This window comes from Microcaecilia unicolor, chromosome 4, assembly GCF_901765095.1.
Source record: "Microcaecilia unicolor chromosome 4, aMicUni1.1, whole genome shotgun sequence".
NCBI classification, from domain to species: domain Eukaryota; kingdom Metazoa; phylum Chordata; class Amphibia; order Gymnophiona; family Siphonopidae; genus Microcaecilia; species Microcaecilia unicolor.
In genome coordinates this window covers 128,223,991-128,240,757 of record NC_044034.1, presented here as the reverse complement: position 1 = coordinate 128,240,757, position 16,767 = coordinate 128,223,991, and positions in this window count along the sequence as shown.

The following is a 16,767-nucleotide window of genomic DNA, read 5'->3' as shown; positions in this document are numbered from 1 at the left end:
ATAGACTAATTGAGGTCCACCCTAAGCATTCCAGGACTGAGTTAAAAATTTCAGGTACCTAAATGAATAATTCAAAATAAATTACTAACTATGTACTACAGAGAAACTGTAAAAATGGTGGTAGGAATCAATACAATGACACTCTACTTCTGCAAAAAACAAAAACAAAAAACAGTCCATATACTGGCCTTGATATTCCAAGTTCCATCTTGTGAAGAATAAGGGGCTGTCCTATCCTGGGTAGGCCACTGGGTGGTGCTGTTCCCATAGGAATGGGGTGAAATGCTTATGCTTAGGATGAGTCACCAGAGGGAGCCAGTAGGGGAAGGTCCAGCTGGAGGGCGCTAGGACCTGGGAGAGTCCTGGGTTGGAAACAGGTGAAGGTTGTTATGGGCTGGGTCCTGCATGGAATTAGGGGGAAGAGCCTAAAGGGGTGTAGAAGCTAGTCACCCATTATATACCTGCCTGAGTTTGGAAAGAAGGAGAAGAGAAAGGAACTGGCAGCTGAGGAAAGAGGATTCCCTGAAGGTACTGGCTAGGCTCTAGAGAGATTGTTGTGCTAATTTGTTGTGTATAGAACTGTGTAAGAAGACCAAGGAACTAGCAGCCAGGGGCTGGAGGACAGAAGGCTGTTAACACTGAGCCCAGGTGTCTATGGGTGTGAGGCTCAGTGGGAAGATCTGTGAAAGAGTTTTAAGCTTGTGGTAATATTTTAAGCTGAAAGAAGTGTGCCCCAGGGGGCTGGAATAAAGAGCTGCTTGGTGAATATGCTGTGTTGGACTGGAGTGATTTGCATCTAATCTGCATATTTTCTGCAAGCTCACCCTGAGTGGAAAAGGGGCCCATGATCTTGAGGTTGGAGTGTTCAGGATGTTGAGAAGAGACCGGCTGGAGTCCCGCTCGGGAGCCAAGGGCTAGTGAGGCCTGCTGGAGAGCGGAGGAGAAGCCTCGTCTTCACAATCTTTCAAATCTAAAACAGAAGATCACAAACACGATTGCAATCATTATACATTCTATCAAAAGCAAAAGATGAATCGCTTCTTAGATCTGTTCTCAGTCTAGTAGGACTATGCTGACTCAAAGTAAATGAATAGATGCCTTCTACTGGCATTAAGCATTCCCCACTTCTTTCTAATTCCAAATTTCAAATTAAGTTGGACATACGTGTAACATTAGTGATTCAGTTCTTTTTTCTAAAATGAGTATTTATTCAGCTTAATTAATTATCTTACCTTCCAAAGGTATCTCAAAGTGAAGTACAATCAACAATAAAATATTGCAAACTATATCAATGATAAAATATCATAAAATCCCAAATCATAAAACAATAAAACAGGCAATATTCAAATGGCAGCAGTCAGCATTTCTTTAAATGTTCATGTCTTTAAATGCTGACTGTTGCAGGCTAAATTAGACCCAGCTATTCAATGTCATCCCCTTGCACTGAATATCCAGATGTTTGATGGCTCCCAAAAGTTATCCAGGAACACTGCAGCTGATATTTACTATCATACCCAGATAGCTAACCAGGCATAGGTAAGGCTGCATTATGGGGCCTTTCACTAAAATTCACAGCTACTGCTGCTTATTGTGGGATTTTACCATTCAGTAGCTACAAATTTTACATGGCACCCTTATTGCAGGGTCGTGTGTTAATGTTCCCATTAGTGTGAGGTACCTGCTGAGAGTTAACATAGGACCACTTACCGCCTTCTATTTAACTCTGCATTGGCTATTTAGCATACAGTATATGTAGCAGGCTAGGGGGAGATTCCATATATGGCACCTAAAAAAATTGGAGCAGATATTAATGTTGACTATGCGTATTCTATAAGCGGAGCCTAGATTTAGGCGTGGTGTATAGAATATGCTTAGTTGATAAGTCAGCGCCTAAAATTATGTGCCTCCATTTATACCAACAAAAACATGAAGTAAATTCAGGTGCGTAGATTTAGGCGCACTGGGCCATATTCTATAACTATGAGCATAAATGTCAGAACACCCAAGAAACGCCCATTTCCCTGCCTATAACCATGTCCCTTTTTTGGCTGCATGCATTAGAAGTTAGGCACACTACTTTACAGAATGCGCTTAGCGAGTTGTGCATATAAATTCTAATTAGTGCCCATTATTGCTTGTTAAGAGCTGTTATCAATGCTGATTAGCTTGTTAAGCCTATTAAGTTATGCGAGTTATAGAATATGCTTGGATTTCAGTGCAGATCTCTAGGTGTGCTACATAGAATCTGGAGGTAGCTGTCTAACACTGCTATGCCACATCCCCTGAGGGAAAATATATGAATAATGCAGTAATGAACAGTTTAACATGAGGACACAGGCAAACCACTGCAAATTCCATTAATGCAATTATGTGCTAACCTGTTTTTATGCATTAACCATGCATTAAGGGTGTAATACCCTTTAGCAAAAGGGCCCTATTATGTGATTCAGCATACCTGGTTAAGAGGCCCTTTTACTAAAGTGCTGCCAAGTGGCAACCTGGAACTACTGCAGGCCCAGTGCAGGTGCCAGTAGTAGTTCCGCCCCAAGTGAGCGCCATTTCTGACTCTAGCAGAAATATTGAAACTATATTTCCACAGGGGTTACCCGGTAGTCGGGTAGAGTTGTGTGCTGCCTGGTTACCACTGGGTTAGTGTGGGAGCCAGTGGCGTAGCCAGACTGCCAATTTTGGGTGGGCCTGAACCCAAAGTGGGTGGGCACAACATTTTCTCTGTACCCCCCCCCCCCCCCCCCAGCAAAATTTAGTCACACTCAGATGCATTTGTCACACAGGGTAAAGTGCTGCTTTTCAGTGCATCCGATTTCAGACAATTTACTAATCCTTTTCAGTGAGCTTTCAGAGGCCAAAACCTCCTGCCTCAGGTCAGTATAATGCTGTTACGGTATCCTCTCCTGACCTAAGGAAGGAAGTATTGGTCTCTGAAACTTTATTAACACCATATTACTTTATCCTAAATTAAAAATAAAATTATTTTCTTTACCTTTGTTGTATGGCCATTTACTTTGTCTCATTGTGTCTCTAGATTCTGTTTTCTTTCGTTTAACTCTTCTGCCAGGGTTTCCTGGCCATTTGTCATTTTCTCTCCTTTTTCTTTGCTTTCTTCAATATTTTTCTGCCTCTCTCTGTGTCCAGATTTAATTCATTCTTACTATCCATTCTTTAATTTCCTTCATCTACTTATGGCTTTTCATCTTTTTCTCACCCTTGTTCTCCCCATGCCCCTTCCACTTCTCCAATCTTTCACTACTCCCCCTTTCCATGCAGCAGCTCTCCTCTTTCTCTCCCCATCCTTCCAGTGTCTCCCCTCTCTCTCCCCTTCCTCCAATAGTCTCCCCTCTTTCTTTCTGCATCCTTCCATCCAGTGTCACCTCTTTCTCCCTACCCTTCCATCCAGCGTCTTCCCTCTTTCTCTCCCCATCCTTCTACCCATCTACCCTCTCTCCTGATCCTTCCATCTGTCTCTCTCCCTCCTTCTAACCAGTGTCTATCTCTCTACCCTTTTCTGTTCAGTGTCCCTTCTCTCTCCACATCCTTCCAGTCTCTCCCCTTTCTCTCTGCATCCTTCCATCCAGTGTCTCTCTCCCCACCCATCCGTTTTCCCTGTTTCTCTGCCATCCTTCCATCTGTTTTCCCTCTTTCTCTGCCATCCTTCCATCTTCTTCTATCTCTGTACCTCTATCTTCCTCCATGTTTAGTATCTCCTTTTCTCTGTGTCCCTATATTACTCTGTCCATCTTCTCCCCTCTCTTTGTCCCCAGTGCCAATATATTTCTACCCTCTCTGACCCTACCCCATCCAGCTTCTCTCCTTCTCACTCCCTCCTCTTTCCAGCATCTGGTTTGGTTGCTTGATTTCCTGCCTCCCTCCCTCAAGCTGTAGGTTTAATATTCCCTTTTCCTTCATCTCCTTGGTCTGATATCTCTGTTTCCCTTCCCTCCCTCCTTGTGCTGTACCAGCAGTTCTCTCCCTTCCTTCCAGTTCTCCTCCCATGTCCAGCAGCTCTCTCCCTTCCATCCAGATCCCCTCCTCCTCTTCCTCCCACATCTAACAGCTCTCTCCCTTCCACCCAGATCCCCTCCTCCTCTTCCTTCAGCAGCTCTCTCCCTTCCATTGTCCCCTCCTTCTCTTCCTCCCATATCCATCAGCTCTTTCCCTTCCCTCCAGTCCCTTCCTCCTCTTCCTCCCTTGTCCAGCAGCTCTCCAACCCCTTCCTCCTCTCCCTCCCATGTCCAGCAGCTCTCTCCCTTCCATTCAGTCCCCTCCTCCCCTTCCTTCAGCAGCTCTCTCCCTTCCATCGTCCCCTCCTCCTCTTCCTCCCATGTCCAGGAGCTCTGTCCCTTCTTCCTCTTCCTAGCTTGTCCAGCAGCTCTCCAGCCCCTTCCTCCTCTCCCTCCCATGTCCAGCAGCTCTCTCCCTTCCATTCAGTCCCCTCCTCCCCTTCCTTCAGCAGCTCTCTCCCTTCCATTGTCCCCTCCTTCTCTTCCTCCCATGTCCAGCAGCTCTCTCCCTTCCCTCCAGTCCCTTCCTCCTCTTCCTCCCTTGTCCAGCAGCTCTCCAACCCCTTCTTCCTCTCCCTCCCATGTCTAGCAGCTCTCTCCCTTCCCTCCCTCTTCCAGAAGCTCTCCAGCCCCTTCCTCCCACCTCCAGCAGCTCTCTTCCTTCCCAGTTCCCTCTAATCCCCTTCCTCCTACGTCTGACTGTCTCTGGCAAAAGTATCCCTTGCCCCCCAACCAACAAACCACAAATCCAGCACTTGCCCTCCAGGCCCACCCATCCAAATCCTTCATTGCTGTCGCTGCCTTTTCTCCCGCGGCTTCCGGGAGGCAGCGATCAGCGTTACCTGTAGTGCCTGCCCTGAAATTATGCTTCTCTTCTCCCCAGGCTTCGCCCCGCTCGTTTCTTCGCTCGTCGGCAGCGCTACGCTGCGCTGCTATTCAAACAGGCAGCTCCGCTCTTCTCTGCCGCGTCCATCTGGCCCTACTAAACAGGAAGTGCATCAGAGGGCCAGATGGACACGGCAGAGAGGAGCGGAGCTGCCTGTTTGAATAGCAGCGCAGCGTAGCGCTGCTGACGAGTGAAGAAACGAGCGGGGCGAAGCCTGGGGAGAAGAGAAGCATAATTTCAGGGCAGGCACTACAGGTAACGCTGATCGTTGCCTCCCGGAAGCCGCGGGAGAAAAGGCAGCGACAGCGATGAAGGATTTGGGTGGGTGGGCCTGGGCCCGTCCAGGCCCACCCGTGGCTACGCCCCTGGTGGGAGCCCTTACCAACACCTCAATGGGTGGCAGTAAGTGCTCCCCTCCCCCCCAAATGGTTGCTTGGCAAGTGCATAATTACCACACGGTCATTTCATTTTTGGCGATTTTCAACTACTGCAGTAAAAATGGCCTTGGCGCATGGCAAAAGTGGCCACCATCGCTAGCGCAGGGCCCCTTTTACTGCAGCTTAGTGAAAGGGTCCCTAAATATACAAGTATTGATATTGAATGTCTGCAGTGCTCAGATAACTTCCAGATTCCACACTCAGACTGCCCAGACTCCATCCCTGGATAGTGTCACAGCGGTCAGAGCAAATGCTCAACAGCACTATCTAGTTAAGTGCCATTGGATGTCGGCTCTATAGCCAGCAAGTGTAATTTAAATGGGCAGGAATTTCTCCTGCCTAGTTATATTTATTAAAATATTGGCCTCCTACAGTTACAGCAATAAAATGTAACATTGATGTAACCTTAAAACAAATTCAAGTAATAAGCCTTTAATTCTCACCGCCCTAAAGACACAATATACAATAAACTAAATAATAAATAATAACTTTAAGTACATCAAAAACAACAGGATATAATAAAGAACTTTTAAAATAAACACACACACACACACACATATATATATATATATGTCTGTATTGTTTTACAGGAGGTACAGCTAGAAGAATTCTACCACATTATCTGAACAGTTTAGTAGGGGAGAAATGAAAGGGTGTATGATAAATCCTTTAATTAAATGGAATTCCTCTGGGGCCAGTCCACACATTACTTTAAAAACAAGACATGTCAACCTAAATTTAGCCCTAAATGACACTAGTAACCAGTGAAACTTAATTAAAAAACAGATAGGGACCTGAGACCAGCAATGCAACAGCATTCTGTACTATCTGTAAAGCATGCATACTCTTTTTGGCAGGAATCCAAACAACATAATTATAGAGTGGACCACTCTTCAACTAAGAAAAAGTTAAATAAGGTTCAAGTAGATGAAAAATATGCAACACAAATCAGTCCCTTCAGTAAACACTAGTAATATGTTTCGCAAGACTAAAGAACATGGTTACTACTAGGCTGCATTTTAACACAATGAGATTTATCATGTGAGAGCTAGCCTGTGGGACATCAGTCACTTTAGGCAGGAATATGATGTGTTCCTGGCAGCACTAATGAAAAGATAGCAGGCCCTAAGTGAGGCCTTCTTTCTTTTGAAAGGCCCCTACCTCTCCGATATCCACAAATACTATCCCCCACCTGCTCAACAGTTCTTTTTGCTAAAATCCTTCTACCCTCTTACTCTCCCAGAGTAGACAGCCTTTTTTTTCAAAAGTCCCATCATTTCTCCAATCCCTCTAGCACCCATCAGGGGTTTCCTTGGTGCCTTGTGGAAGGGTTGCAATGATCCCTAGTCTTTCCTGCCTCATGGGCTCCTGGGTTGAAAATGGAACCGTTTATTCTTTACCAGTAGTCTCATTGTACTACTGGAGACAGACTGCCAAATAAGAGAGCACATCCTTTTTTGGTAGTCTTACCACTAGAGGTAGTTTTGTGACATTACCATTAGGAGTCAAGCAGTGCCATTTTGGACCTGGGACCCAACAGAGTAGGAATGACTGGAGATTACTCATGTTCACATAGCAGCCACCATTTCAGTAGGTGTAAGGAGTGATAGGGTGGTGTGTTTGAAAAATGGGATGTGGGGAGTATGCATTAGTGGCCCAATACTACCAGGGGAGAAAAGATAAGGCCAGCTTAAAGCTGAAATTATATTTCCATGAAGACTGCAACATGAGAGGTTAAATGAAAGCTACTTTATCCATTTTGCAAAATAATAAGCTGCTTTGCATGTATTTGCATGCTGTGTATTTAATTTTTATTTAACTTGCACTGTGCTATAAAAAATAACATGCATTAAGGGCAAGTAATTTACAATTTTGTCATTTAGCATTAATTATTTGGTCAAAGATGTGTGTTATTCCTTTAACACATGTTGGTAATTAGTCCTAAATGGGGGATCAAGAACCACTCTTGAACTCTACATTTACATACATACATACATACATACATGTAAAGCATTAAAATAATGGTATATATGCACACATGTATACATATAAGTGCATAAATGGCAAAATTTCACCTAAGCACTATTCTATAAATACACGCATAACGTATTAATATATATTTTACAGGTAAGCATACACATAAGGAGAGTCAGGGTGATGCATGGGCAGGATTCACACATATGCGTATAACTTATAGAATTCTGAAATTTAAGATCAAACACTTACACCAGGTCCATGGCTGGCAAAAGTGCTCATGGCTAAATAACAGGCATGTAGTTTTGTTGTTTCACTAGTATTCTATGAAAGAAAGTAGGCACCTACATTCCTTTATAGAATAGACTTTTATTAGGCACCCCCTGGGTACCATTTTATAGGCTCCCAGATATAAACTTACCTCCATAAGGACTAATAAAAAGAACATAACCATTAAATTAATACTGTTCAATCAAAGAAACCTCAACTAGCTATAAAAAATAAAATAATATGTTTGTCTTGAAGGATTCAAGAACAATTTATTTTCTCTCATGTAAAATGAGACACATTTCAACCATCAATAACATCGTTTCTACTGTGTCATAAATTTGAAAATTAGTCCATATAACAATTGTATTATATTATATGATATGATATTAGTAAATTTCTATTCTGCTTTTGACCAAGGCTACAAAGTGGATTACAGATCAGAATGGCTACACATCAGAAGGAATTTACAGTATATATCAAAATCAAATGTTTATAATATCTAATATAATAATAGCAATATCTCTACAGTCAAATAAAATCACAATTCCTCAAGACAAGTTAAAAAAGATTTCAACCTTTGCCTAGAAAACAAATAAGTCTTAAGAGCCTTTCTAAATAAAATATAAGATGTAATTTGACGAAGTTGAATTGGAATGCTATTCTAGATCTTAACATTTTGGAAAGCAAAAGAATGCTCCTTAATAGATTTATAATTTACATACTTCATAGAAGGAAATCCAGTTATAACCTCTTCCCACTTCTGAAATGAGCTGACCTGTTTCAGAATTTAGTCCATAAAAACTTTTATAAATCAAGAATGCAAGCTTAAAATGAATATGACTATCCAACCTAAGCCAATGTAAGTCATTGGTTCAAATCCTGCTACTGCTCCTTGTGATCTTGGGCAAGTCACTTAACCCTCCAGTGTACCTGAATGTAACTCACCTTGAGATACTACTGAAAAAGGTGTGAGCTAAATAAAATAAAATACAATAAATAAATAAATAAAATATCAAATGAGTAGCTCCCTAAACCAAATATCAGTCTAGTGGAGGTATTTTGCAACAGTGGAAGTCTCTTTCTTAGCTTTAAAGGGAACACTAAAGCAAATTACAATAATCTAATGGAAATTAAAACCCCTGTATGTAAATAATTTTCAATAATGGACACAAATTAATATTCAAAACATAAAATAGCACTCTGTGAAACTCAACTTTTTAATTGAGAGGTTGAAGACTTACTGCCATTCCAACATACTGAGCTGTATCTATGCCACTCATGGAATAACAAAACCAATAAATAATACCAATTCCAACACCAATGACCCCGTAAGTAAGGCAAATTAATACAATGATCTATAGTGTCAAAAGTGATTGACAAATCTAATAAAATGAAAAAAAGAAGACTGATCCTTGTCTAAATTGAATCTAAAATCATTGAATAAAGCTATTAATGCTCTTTCCATGCTATAACCCATACAGGAATTTGACTATTGAGAATCTAAACCATTAATCTTATTCAAGGAATCATTTAGCTGTTGCAACACTGCTTATTCAATTGTGTAGGAAAAGATTGGTATAGAATTTTTGGCTGGTATCTATTCTAATCTGGGGGAAATCCACTATTTCTAGGATAAGCAGTATAAAATGTTTTGTACTTTTTTGGGATCTTGCCAGGTATTTGTGACCTGGATTGGCCACTGCTGGAAACAGGATGCTGGGCTTGATGGACCTTTGGTCTTTCCCAGTATGGCAATACTACTTATATACTTATGTACTTATGGATTCAGTGATGATTTCTTGAAACAAGATTTAACCACAATCTGTTTTGAAACAGCTGCAAACTAAGCTTCAATGAATAATGCATTAATCTCTGTGGCCAATGAACTGCTGAAGACCTCTGCTGCAGCCTTCACCGAATTAGAATAACAATGATCCAATAAACAGGTGGCGGAACTTGCCTCTGCTTGAAACAGGCTGAAAATTAGACCCACAAGCAAATGATGACTTTCTATTCACATTTATATGCAATCTTTTCATTTCCTCAAAACAGTCTTCAAAAAAACGATCATTGTATCTCCTAGATCTTTCATACTTTCTATGAAAAAATAAATCTGGAAAATAAAAATAAGACAAGACAGAGAAGAAAAGGAAGCTACATGAATATCCTGTTTAGAGCAAGTCAGCTGTTCAACTATAGAATAGGATTCTTTTGTCCTATTAACTGTTCTTGAAAAAAAGGACATTTGACAGAAATCATAACTTAATATTTCTTAAGTTGTATCAAACCGATGACATTGTCTATCTTTGATTTCAATTTCAATCCTACCTGTTGCAGGTATTCAATTCTCTCAAATCCTCAGTAAATCAAGGGGGGAAGAAGGGAATGCCCTCTCTCTTACTAAACAAGATTTATCGGGTGCCAAAACATTATGAATACATCTCTATAGTTGGGCACCTTCATTTAGGTGCCCTGATCCCATGCAGTGAGTGCCTATTCTACAACTGCAACCAGGCACACAGATTCTGTTATATAATACTAGTGTAACCCAGTATTGGCAGGCCTTACATTTACACACTAGTAGTTACACGAGCCATATACAGGATTCCACAACTTACATATGTAAATGGGAGCCCCCTTGCATTTACACACTATAAAGGCAATCTGTATGGCGCGCCTAAAGTTAGACACCAGTTGCATTCCAAAGTGTATAGAACAGTGGTACTTATGTGCGGTATGAGTGCCATTTGTTGGCTCATACATGTGAGAGTGCTTGGTGCTATTCTACAAAATTGGCATGCAACTTGCATAGCTCATAACTGAATGTTGGCCATACCTATTGGCAAAGCATGGATGTGTTATGAGCATGTTGCACTTACACACACTCTAGGAATCCCAAATCTACAACATTAATGGCTAATTTATAGTTAATTCAACACTTTACAAAATTTTGGTGAAACAAATGTGCTCAAAAGCTTTCTTACCACTACCACAGACCAGCAGGTCTTAACTCAGTCTACAAGGTCTAATCACTGCATATTCATATAAAAGTTTACAAATATACTGTGCCTAACAGTGCTTCTGTGCAAAAGAAATTCAAAAATATATCAAAATCAAAACTTAGCTTCCAATATAAATTATCCTGACACTCAGATTCCATTATAGAATATTAATGTAACCCAGCATCAGCACACCTAACATTTACCTAGCTGAAGTTATACTAGTCATAGACCTGGTTTAACTGTGGCAACTCTAATGTGGCGAGGGCACATGCAACTGTAAGTTGCACATGTACATGGCAACTCTTTCCATGCCTCTCCTATGGATCACATATTTGAACATGCCCCCCTTGCATTTACATGATATGCAGCATAATTGAACCACTGTAGAACAGCGCTTAGTTGTTTTGGTGCCAGTTATATATGGAAATGTATTCACTCTGCTGCTCCCCAGTATCTCTCCACACTCGTCCTTCCCTACACCCCTTCCCGTGCACTCCGCTCCATGGATAAATCCTTCTTATCTGTTCCCTTCTCCACTACTGCCAACTCCAGACTTCGCGCCTTCTGTCTCGCTGCACCCTATGCCTGGAATAAACTTCCTGAGCCCCTACGTCTTGCCCCATCCTTGGCCACCTTTAAATCTAGACTGAAAGCCCACCTCTTTAACATTGCTTTTGACTCGTAACCACTTGTAACCACTCGCCTCCACCTACCCTCCTCTCTTCCTTCCCGTTCACATTAATTGATTTGATTTGCTTACTTTATTTATTTTTTGTCTATTAGATTGTAAGCTCTTTGAGCAGGGACTGTCTTTCTTCTATGTTTGTGCAGCGCTGCGTATGCCTTGTAGCGCTATAGAAATGCTAAATAGTAGTAGCAGTAGTAGTAGAAGCGTATATTTACCTGCAAAAGTGCTGGTATTCTGTACATTTATGCATGCAGGTGGTGCATAAATGCGGGTTCCTGGTTATAGATTTTCCCTTTGGGTGTGTACAGGCCAAATTATTTTGTTTTGTTTAATTTTCTGTGTCATTTACAGGATTTATTATTTGTTTCGTTTAATTTGTTTTCTCCTTTGCATAGAAACATAGAGGGGTGGGGTCTTTTACTAAAGCTTAGCTCGAGTTATCTGCAGCAGGGCCCTTATGATTAAAATGGGCCCTGCTGCAGATAACTCAAGTTAAGCTTTAGTAAAAGACCCCCAGAATGCACTAACAGACATTATTGCGTGATAACTGTTGCATATCCTATTTTATACCCATGGGCTACACGGCAGGTAGCACATGCTAATGTCCATTAACACACTCTAAGCTTTAATAAAAGAACCCCATGGAAAATGATGATAGATAAAGATCATACTGACCTTCCAGTCTGCCCATTGATACCAACTACTAAGCTCTACAACCCATTTCTCTCACTTAAAGATCCTTTGTGCTTATCCCATGCTTTCTTGAATTCAAATACAGCCCTTTTCTCAACCATCTCCTCTGGGAATCTGTTCCACACATCTCATACATCCACCACCTTTTCAAGTAAAGAAATATTTCTTTAGATCCTCTTGAGTAGAGAGGTGTGGTAGCCGTGTTAGTCCACTTTCTTTTCCATGTTTTATTTTATTTTGTTTTATTTCTACTGATTACCTTTTGATCATCTTGAGTCTATCCCTCTTCACCTAAAATAAAGCATAATTGGACACTTATTTACATGTTCTTAAATATACATTTTGTAGCAGGAGAATATATTAAAGGATTGATGATTTTATTCAATTAAACTGAATTTTTAAAACAGCTGAATTTGGACTAATAGCATCAAGAAAGAATGCCACAAAGTCACATTATTGATGCCCTACTTGTTTGGGGAACTCACAGTATTTCAGTTATTTCTATGGAATGTCTTTTTTACGTGATATACTTGCACCTGTTAAAATACAAAGTGATGAGTTAGTAGACTAGCTAGTCAGTTGTGACCTCTGTAAAAGTTCTATTTATATTTAACATTAAGCTTCTTGCCTCAGTTCTATCTACAGTAGGTACACAGTAATAAATAACTTGGCATGGTTCACCACAACTGCAAATACCCAGGCTGCCAACATGAACAACAAATCCATATATTTTACCTCTGCAAGTGGAAGAAAAAGTGGTTTGAAATGTGTTATAAAGAACAGCTTGTGATGCATGTTTGTAGAGCGCCTGCCTGACTTGTTAGTCAAAGCAGATCAGTGTTGTCAGTTCTTTTACTTTCCTAAGTCATTTATCCATGAAAGACAATACATTTTACTTTTGTATTTCATTAACCATATTTTCACTTTATTTTGCTACCTTCTTTTACTGCTATGTCTTCCATATATGTTTAAACACCCTTCAAGTTCTTTCTAATAAAACAAACACTTGTCAAGATGTGTAACAAAACATAATGGAAGAAAAGACCTCAGCTGGCTGCAGCTGTATCATATGCAGTGTGGTTGCCAGTGTAGTGCCAAACAACCAGCTTAACTCTGCTCCCAGCCATTTTGTCTCTATCATCGACGAAAAACCACCATTCAAAAACACACAATCTTTATTTAACACTTCTTTAAGCTTCTTAGATTTTTTTAAAATGTTAGTCTGTGCTTGCACGCTTCACAAATCTCAAAATTCTTCTTTTAAACATATCTAATAACCATTTATCTTTCATAATAATCAGAGCAGAAAAAAGGAAGCACTTTGGTTTCAAAAGCGATCGATACAGGGATCTGTTTCACCTCCCACGCCTTCTTCAAGGGATCCAAATATTGTGCCGGAGGATGGGAAGACTAGATGGACCATTTGGACTTTATCTGCCATCATGTTTCTATGTGTGTCTCTCTAGCATTTACATAATCACACTTATTCCAGGTCTATGGCTGGTGTAACTGCGGGCATGTAAATGTTAGCACTGGTACCAGGTTACACTATTATTCCATAATAGTGTCTGAGTGCCCAGATGCCATTATAGAATAGGCTTTCACTGCTTGGCATTGGGGGTGTCTAAATGGAAGTGCTGATTTATAGAATTGCCTGCATAGTACTTAGAGGATAAATCTATAAAGTATATACATTAATTTATTCACCGATTACATGCATATGCATATATATATATATGCCAACATTCTGCCTAAGTGCTATTCTGTAAATACATCTTGTTAATATATGTTGTAGCCAGAGCCCCCGTCACTGGAATAGTGGTGGGCTCTTTCATGAAGCCTAGGCCCTGAGAGGCACTGGCTAGGCCAGTAAAACTGAGATAAGACTTAACACTGGGCACCTGCTGAAGCAGTGTCTAGTTGGCAAGTCAAATCAGGATCTGGCCTAACAAGCAAATGCAGTTTTAAAGCTTAAATGAAGAATTAGATAACCTGAATTGACAAGTTAGGTTAGGCTAAGATGGAATCCTTTTTTAAGATGGATGCCTATGAAGATAGGAAAAGAGGGAAACAAAATTGTTTATCACAAGAAGGTATTGCAGAGGATTGGGAAATGTGTAAGGGGGGAGATTTGGGCTTCTGATCTAACTTGTGGTTAGCTTGTGGTCAGCTACTGTAAGAAAACAAGATTTGCATATAATTATACAGTTTTAATGAAGTGAATAATGAGGAAAAAGGGTATATAGGAAAGGTGAATCTGGGAGGAGTTTGGTTTCGATCCCCAACTCTCCAGAGATGTAAAGCTACGGACGGATGTCCTAAGACCCTATGATGAGCGTACCAGACTGATGTAAGAAATAAAAGTTTCTATATATCTGAACTTTCAGCTGTATCTTGGTATTACTCAAAGTTTCACTCCTTTTATTTCCTACAGTGATAGAATAATTTCTTTCATAAATCTACTCTTCACTAAATACCATTCACCAGACACATTATGGGGAAAAGAATTCACACACTGATATCCATAAGTGACAGGAGTCAGGTAATAGAGGTCCTATTGGTGGGATATATTCCAAGCCTTCTAAAAGACCCACTTCACCCTCCTGGACCGGTGTCCGGCAAGGGTCAAGGGGGGGGCTCCCTAAGGGGGATCTTAACAATCTATATCTTACAGGTAGATATATACATAGGCAGGGTCTGGCCACATCATGGGTGTGACTGGCATGCATGTAATTAATAGAATGTTTTAAGTTATATGCATATTATGTGAACTTCAGAAAACACATTTATGCCAAGACTATGGCAAGTGTAAATGCTTGCACAAAGCACAACATACAAGGGTGGAAGCAAACGGATATCCAGCCTGGAGTGAAAGACCAAAAACCTTCCATGGTGTTGGAGCTTTTGCCAAAAATCCCAGTGGTAGTCACTTTGGATACAATCTAGAAGCTCTCAAGCTACTAGACAACTCTATTCAAGTATCTGTATCACATTTTTCTGGTACATTTGATAACATTAGTTTTCATTTATCAGCCCAGACTTCGATGCAAGCCCAGCAGACAATTCAGGTGGATCAGTTAGAGAGTCAGGTATCTAACATGAAAAAAATTGTAATGCTCTCCAAATTAAAGAAAAAGCTGTTAAGGAGATTGGAACACCTCAAAAATCATAGAAGAAGGAATAATCTCTGGGTTTTGAATTTTCTTAAATTTCCACTAATATCATCTATTGACATGGTTAAAAGATACTTGCATGAGGTTTTGAACTTCTTAGATGATAATATACAACCTTTTAATAAGGGCAATTTATTTATCACTACCAGGAAGAGAAACACTTGGAGTTAGTACACATTCTTAAGTAGATAGTGGAGGAGTGGCCTAGTGGTTAGGGTGGTGTACTTTGGTCCTGAGGAACTGAGTTTGATTCCTGGTACAGGCAGCTCCTTGTGATTGTGAGCAAGTCACTTAACCCTCCATTGCCTGCTGCATTGAGCCTGCCATGAGTGGGAAAGCACCGGGTACAGATGTAACAAAAATAAAATAAATCCTCCAAATTTGGCTTAAAGTTTTCTATGTAATTGGTAATGGGAAGAACTATATTGCTGGTCATGTTTGCATTAGAGCAGGATCAAAACACAGTATTATGACTTTATTTCAGACATTAATGAACAGTTTTGGGGATCTCATGTCTGTATATTTCCTGATTTATCTAGAAGTACTCAACTTAGGGGAACGGAATTCTTGGCATTAAAGCAAAGAATGTTCCCTTTAGGTGATACTTTTCTACTTAAATTTCCTTGTCAATATTTTTTTTACTTACAGTAGTTTAAATTATTTGTTCTTTGACCCTAAACAGCTCAGAGATTTTCTTGATTCTAGGGATTCTAATTCAGTGGAAAGAGTTCTCTAGTGAGGCTATTTCCTTAACCAGCTGCTGCTGATCTGCTTAGTATCCTCTCTTTAAAAATCAATTTTATTTTTCCTTAATTGTTTGTATTTGCATTCATGGCCCTGAATATTGTAGGCTAAAGTGTATTTGATTATTTTTGTTGTTGTTGATTTGAAGTACTTCAGTTTAATTTCTTGATTTCTGATTACATTCAGTGTGATTGAAAATTAACATTTAAAATGTATAAATAAAATAAATTTAAAAAATAATATAAACTCCTCTGCATTAACTACTTTGTTGTATTTATGCATTGAACTAAAAAGCATTCTTGTGAGCTTATTTATTATCCACCCAATATTCAGCCAAAATGCAGTCAGTATTTTTTTTCAAGCACTAATCATTGCAGGCAGAATTAAGCCCAGATATTCAATGCCAGGCCATAAAGGTCCCAAATGATATTCAGCCAGGACCCTCAAAAGATATTTATGCAGGTCCTAGCTGAATATTGTGTCGTGAATTAAGGGGTCCCGAGCCCCCCCAAGAAGGCTTAAATGACCTTAATCTGACTCCATCTCTGAATAGCCCTAGAACTGGGGCAATCAGGGGGTTGTGAAGTTCTAAGAGGAGTTGCCACTGAAAGAGACGTTAGATCTAAGAGACCCGCATTAGTCCGCCTCTCAGCACTGGCAAGGAACAGATACCAGCCTTATGACAAACTGGATTTAGGTTACAAGTTATATAATGCAGCGAGTGATAGCCTGATACAGCAGAAGCATTTATACTTACAGCCTTTCATCATTAAGTTAAGCCCACAAATCATCATTTCGAATAAGGATTTTATTTGTACATCAGACTTTAATCAGGTACATTCAGCAGACAGATTCTGGGTACAACCGGACAGAGCTTCGCC